This window comes from Pogona vitticeps, chromosome 10, assembly GCF_051106095.1.
Source record: "Pogona vitticeps strain Pit_001003342236 chromosome 10, PviZW2.1, whole genome shotgun sequence".
NCBI lineage: Eukaryota > Metazoa > Chordata > Lepidosauria > Squamata > Agamidae > Pogona > Pogona vitticeps.
This window is the reverse complement of record NC_135792.1, coordinates 3,251,748-3,258,587: the sequence shown is the minus strand read 5'-3', so window position 1 is coordinate 3,258,587 and position 6,840 is coordinate 3,251,748.

Genomic DNA, 6,840 nt, shown 5'->3' with positions numbered 1-6,840 from the left:
GGACTGGATAGCTCTGCCGAGGCAGAGGTTGGGAGTATGATTCCCCCCACCCGGGCCTCCTTGTCAGGCCCAGACTCCATGATCCATAAAATCCCTTCCAGCTCTGCTGTTCTCAGGTGAACTCCCAGAACCCCACATCTGGAAGGGCAACAGTTTATATGAGAGATAAGGTACAAAGACCTACTCTGGTCCTTCTAAGAGTCATGCAAGCCTAAGGTCACCTAATAAGTTCTGCAGCTCAGTAAGACTAGATGCTGGATCTCTCAGGCCCTCGTCCAAAACTTTATTGCCAATGGGCACAAATTCTACTCATTTTGTTTGTCCGGTTTTGCAGATGTGCAAATAACAGTGAAATACTTGCTATGCTGCTAACCGGCCATGGCCAATGAATGGCATCTTCCATTCCCATTACCCAAAAATATTCCACCAGCTCTGCTGAGGCAGCATAATTAAAATGCACAGGTCATAAAAATTCTAATGCAGCCACTAAAATGTCAGAATCCTCTTTTCCAGCAGAGAGTGGCTCTGAATTCCAAACATTACCTGGCACCCATCTGTCACAGCGAACGGGGGCGAGTGAGTATTGGACAGGCATGAATGGCAACCGCCACTTCTGCCAATGGCAACCCAGCGAGGACTCACCTGGGTGACTGAAGGGAAGAAACCTAGGCACGTTGGCTCAGAAAGAGTCTGCTCTATTTTCAGCAGGGGTTGCTTTCGGCTTATGTGGGCATAGGGCTGCCATTCCGGATGCAAACGTTGTTTTTCTGAAGCACCAGGAATGTTTTCCTTTGAGTTCACAAAGATACTATTTATTGCTTCTCTGCTGGTTTCCAAGTCCCAAGTCTTTGGTACCAAGTCTTGAGTTCCAAGTCCAAGTCCCTATTAAAAACAAGCTCTTTTCCCTAGAATGTACTATGTTCGGTCTTCTGTCCTACAAGATTTAAGGCCTGTCTGCACTGGCAAATAGATATGACATATGGATCGCTGAGGACACAGCTTGGATCGTGGGAGGGGGGAAGACCTCATCTGCAAGTGTTTCTACTTGGAATGATCCATCTTTCCCATTTAAGAGCTGTTGCGGACCTCTCTGGCCCAGCGGTAAGGCATGCATTCTTTTTGGCATGTTCATGAGCCGGAAGACAGCCACCTACAGCAGCTGCATATTCTGAGGGGAGGTCCGAGAAAGAAAGTGGGGGGGGTGGGAGAATGAGAGAAAGGAAGCAGGGAAGGGAGAAAACAGAACAGCATGGACAGAGAGGAACAGTATACAAAAAAAAATTTCACTTCCCCTGACCCTTCACAGATGATCAGGGGAAGTGCTTAATGAACAGTTCATCCGGCTACAAGAGGTCCTTTTCTGTTCAGATGGGACGAGCATGCTAAATGGCACATCACTCCTCCGCACCCCAACAGACCCTTTGGAGCCTCATCCACCCCATACTCAAAACAGCCAATCCAGACAGGTCCCTACAACATTTTCTTAACACAAAAAGCCCCAAACCAGCTTTCTCCCACTTCTGTGAGTTGGCATGGAGCCGACTGTTTTTTGTTTTTTAAAAATGAATGCCAATCTTTTGCTCACCCAAATGATGGCTTCCTGTCCTTTCCACAGACCTCATATCACTTGAGGGCACTATTGCACAGGCTTCACTGTGCTTCTAAGGTCACTAGCTGGAGAACTTCCATTACTGAGAGATCCAGCTATTATTTATGTCTGGTATTCAGCTTTCCAGGTAAACAAAATGCCTCTGGAATCTCATTTTGAACTGTTGTTCAAGGAGAAGAGGAAGAAGAAGAAGAAAACTTGAAGAAAGAGAAACTGGAAGAGATGTATATGAGAGTGTGCATGTTTGTGTGAGCGCTGTTTAGCATTCTTTTAAAAATGCGCTAGTTCAAGTGGAATCTTGCAGAGCTAAATTCAGGTACCTCCGTTCTTTCAAAGAATACTTGTTATACAATTTGATTTGTTTTCTTTCTTCTAAGCTGCCTAATAACCAGAGTACTTGGCACAAGTAAATTAAAAAATATAGAGTATGAGACAAGAAGACTTTTCAAACTCATAATAAAACCAGCAGCATGTGTTTTTTTTAAACTGCAGCAAAAATAAAACATCAGAAAAACAGAAGAGTGTTAAATAAAATTTTAAAAAAGCATACTAAACACATTTGTTTGTATCAGAGTAGAACCCTGCCGTATCTGTGGGGGAACGCTTCCAAGCTCTCCTGCGGATGCTGGAAAGCGCTGATTATAGCTAACGCTATTATAATAGTGAGTGCTATACATAGTGTGGTATCTGGCTTCCTCTCATGGCCAGTTCTGGTAACTTCATCATTAAAAATATATTAGTAATTTCTCTTTTAGTATTTTTAATATTTTCAGACCGCGGATGAGTGAATCAGTGGATACTGATGCTGTGAATAAGAGGACCCTGCTGTATTTTGAAAAAGCACTGAACACCATTCTTTGGATCATCTAACAACAAAGAGAGGCTAAACAAGCTTTTTCTGGGGTTAGATATATTACAGACTTTGCCCCACCGCTGAGAAGACCCTGCCTCTCTACTCAACCGTCCCACATCTTGTTGCACAACTACTTTTTCAGTGCAAAACCTGGATTGGTCTCTCTCTCAGAGCTATTTGTTCTTAAGTTGTGGTTGAGGCTTACTTGTTTTTCTGACCAGCATTTCTGTGATTTGCGCTAAACCTCTCTGCGCTCATCTCCGTTCATTTTCAGAACGGAAACACATGCACACAGGAAGCACAGAAGAAATAGCTGATTATTTTCCGGGGGAGAAGATACAAGCAACCCATTTGCTGCTTCTGACCTGCACCAAGGCAACGGCCATTGTCATTGTGTGCAATTTGCATTCAAGTGGTTTTTGGGACGATTGCACTTAATATGCACGAAAAAATTCTTTTCTCATCTTCTCTTATTGAGAAACTTGCCTTGGGCCTCCAGATGTTCTTGGACTACAACTCCCAGAAGCCTTCACCACCACCTCTGCTGGCCAGGATTTCTGGGAGTTGAAGTCCAAGAACATCTGGAGGGCCAAGGTTGGGGACCAATGCTCTAGAGGAATTTCTAGATAGCTCAAGGCTTTAGGTCTCTGAATGCGGAGCCAGAGGTTGGGAGTTCGATTCCCCCACTGTGCTTCTTTTGAGAGGGGCTGGACTCGATGATCTATAGGGTCCCTTCTGGCTCTGCAGTTCTAAGATTATTATTGTGAAAGGCATCTGTTAGGAAATGTCCGCCCTTTCGCACAATGGGCCATCCAGTCTCTCCCCATTCTATTACAAGATGCCCTTTCCTAATTTCGACTCAGGCATTAGAAAAATAAAAAGGTTGATCTGAATTTGTGAAGTGGGGCATGGTGCCAACCCTATAAAACTTGAAGGGAAGCTGATTGCTTCCTTTGATCTGGAGTGGCTGATGCTCTCCTGCTGCATAAGGCAGATACCAACCTTCTGCCCACTCTCCCTACATTGCTGTTCCTTTGGGTCGCTCCTATAAAGATACCAAAATCTGAAGCAAAATCACAGTCTTGCCCACCCTCACCACCATTGACATCAGCACCATCAGCCTCCACCAAAGGCCTGAGGATGAAGCATTCCAATCATCTTCACCACTGCTTGCCAAACCCAGTGTTGTATCCACATTATACGGTATTTCAGCCTTCTGGGAAAAACAGGCCACAGCTTTCCAGGCAAACGTTTCCATCTCTTTCTAAAGTCCGGGTGGCAAAAACAGATGCCCTGTTCATGGGATGAAATATGGGTGAGGGAAGCAGAGTACGCGGTGCCTCCATCGCATGCAAATGGACTTCAACCCAAAGTTGGGTGGTTGCCTTTGAAATAATCAGGGAAGAAAAACTGAATCCTCTAGTTGGCTGGATAGATGCAAATTAACCTGTTTACTTGTCAAAATGCGATCAAGATCCCAGAGGAAGGAACGGTCTAATTCTTTTTCTTTCTTTCTTTCTTTAAACAAGACAGATCGCTTTGATGCAAAATGTTTAAAAACAACAAGCAAGCTCCAGAAGATAGGTTTTCGTTAAATGGGGAGGGGGGAGGAGGAGGAGACCCTTGGTATTCTTTGAGGTTTCAGTCCATGAATTAATCATGGAGCGTCTTTAAGTGCAAAATAAACATCGCTCGTTTCAATGCTGACATAACAAAAGGGAGAGAGAGAGAGAGAGAATCAGAGATAGTTATGAATGGTCAGCATTTTGAAAAATCGTATACTGGAATTAGAAAGCCAAGAGGCACCAAGGCACCGAAGCCTAAGTGTTACCCTAGACCTTCGGGTTCTTCATGTGAGGTGAGATGATGATTGCACAGGTACACGTCTCCCTTAAAATGCACATGTCTGAATACCACAGGTTTGATTATACATGGATTCCCCCAAATAAATAAATAAATAAATGATGGTTGCATGCCTGATCGTGCACCCTACTGTGCAACTGAGGTGCATCCCAACATCTCACCAATTAGCTGTGGTAAATTATGCAAACTTTGGCTAAGGTCTCAGGCTGTGGAGCCAGAGGTTGGGAGTTTGATTCCTCACTGGGTCTCCTTGGCCAGGGCTGGACTGGATGATCCATAGGGTCCCTTCCAGCTCTGCAGTTCTAAGATGATGATGGTGGTGGTGGTGGTGATTCCAGTCAATAGGATTAGGACCAACCTGCCCTGTTGATTTCAGCGGATTTCCTCAATCAGTCAACCAACCAACCAACCAACCAACCAATCAGTCAGTCAGTCAGTCAGTCAGTCAGTCAGTCAATCAATCAATCAATCAATCAATCAATCAATCAATCAATGAATCAACGAATCAATCAATAGGAACTAGAGCTAGCTTTAGGCCTTGTGTCTTGCACAGAATCAGGCGCCATGTCGTCCTATACTGGAAAAACAATAGCAACAATGGACAGCTGAGCGTTCAAGGCGAGGTCCTCTGATCCAGCAGAGAGAAGAGGCGGGATGAGAAACCCAGGCCAAAGCTTGACGGTCTGTCACGCCATATCTGAGGCACTTCAGTTCCGTTAATGAAACAGCAATATGGATAGCAAACAGCGGGGGCTATGGATTGCTGCGTGGCTTCTAAATGATCTGCACTAATTAGCTGTATCTAGAAGAAGAAGAAGAAAAGAAAGAAAACCCAAATCAGAGAGCAGGTTCAGAAGCAAGTTAAATGCTTTCCTAGGTATGTCTCGCTCCCCATTTCCAAACGGCCAATTAAATAAGGCCGACCTTTCCGCCCAGAAAATAGCATGTGCGAGGTGGGGGCATGCCGTCCCGGGCTACCGCCCTAATTAAAACGTAAAGGTTGCTGATCACGGCATAATTAAGCAGGGTGTCAGGTGGTTCGGTCTGGCTCTGGGGTGGGGGCTGGGGAACGGCGTGGCCTTAACGGCATTATTACCATCGTCGGAGCCGCCGTGAAAGTGCAGGGCCGCCACACGGCAACCCATCAAAATGAACAGAGGCCTTGTGGTCATTATGGCTATGATACCCTCCAAAGGATAAAAACGTTAAGGGCTTTTCTAAGCCCCTCCTTTTGAAAAGTCTGTAGCTTTCTATATATTCCATTTTCTTCCTAATTAGCCTAGAAGAAGAAGCCAGCTAAGGCTAATGAACTCCTAGCTGAGTGTGTTCTGTGCCATCCAGAGGGAACCAACTTACAGCGATCCAAGTATATATATATCTCCTTGGGAGTGTATAGTATTTGTATATGTGTCTCTTATGCGCGCACATGTCTATAAACATATATGTGTTTGTACCTTTGTGTATCTCCCTGCCTGTCCAGATGGATTCTGAAAACGATCAGAAAGAAGACCAAATATATAAAACACTTGTGCCTGGAGAAAACATTTGCTACCTGCCTTCAAAGAGGCCAGTGTTCATTGGCAGAACACAGTAAGCATTAAGTTGGATGGCCCGCAATTTTATCACAATGGAGCAGTATGAGACTTGGAGATAATTCACCAGTCAACTCCTCCTTGGTTAAATAGACGTCTGGTATGTTTCAGACATACTTTGCACATTCCACGGCTGAACGGTGGAATCCACAGTCTGTGGAATTCAATCCCCCAACCCTTCTAGAAATATGATCTCCAGTATTACTGCTTTTCGTAGGGTCTGTGATCTCAAAAGCTTGCACTGTCCTTTGTGGGGGGGGGCTAACAAACATCACACCAAAATATGGATGAAGGGCTTTGTCTTGTGCGCAGCTAAGCTGACCTTGGTTTTTGTATGACTTTAGGGATAGCAGCGTTACTTTTAAGCAAAGGAATCCTTATGCTGGAGGATTTTTATACCACCAGAGAACGTGCTTCATTTTCTATGGTTTCTTCCAAACCGACTGCCAAAAAGCGTTCTCTTCTCCCTGTCCCTGAGAAATCTATGAGCTTTTCACTGGATAGAGGCCGGCCTTGCATGAAACAGTGACCCATTTATGATCATTTACCTTTTTATTATCACATTTTTTACATTCTGGGGGCTGTGGAGATGATTTAGAGCTTTTGTACCACAGTAACACAGTTACCCTATACTTTCTCAGGTGAACAGAGGTGGGGCAGCCTCTAGAACTCTTCTTGGGGCAACAAAATGCCTTGAGCATGCACACACACACACACACCCCAATACACACCTGATCTGCCTATTAACCTACCTGGCAATTGCAAGCTATCTCGGGGAAAAGTAATCGCTTCAAGTTAATAATTCATTCTGCGCCTGCGCCACCATCTTCACGGTGTGTATCACGGTGATATTAGCCTCCGTATAAACTTAAAATGTCAGCTTTTTAAAAAAAGCCAAAGAAATGCATGCACCCATGGACGAG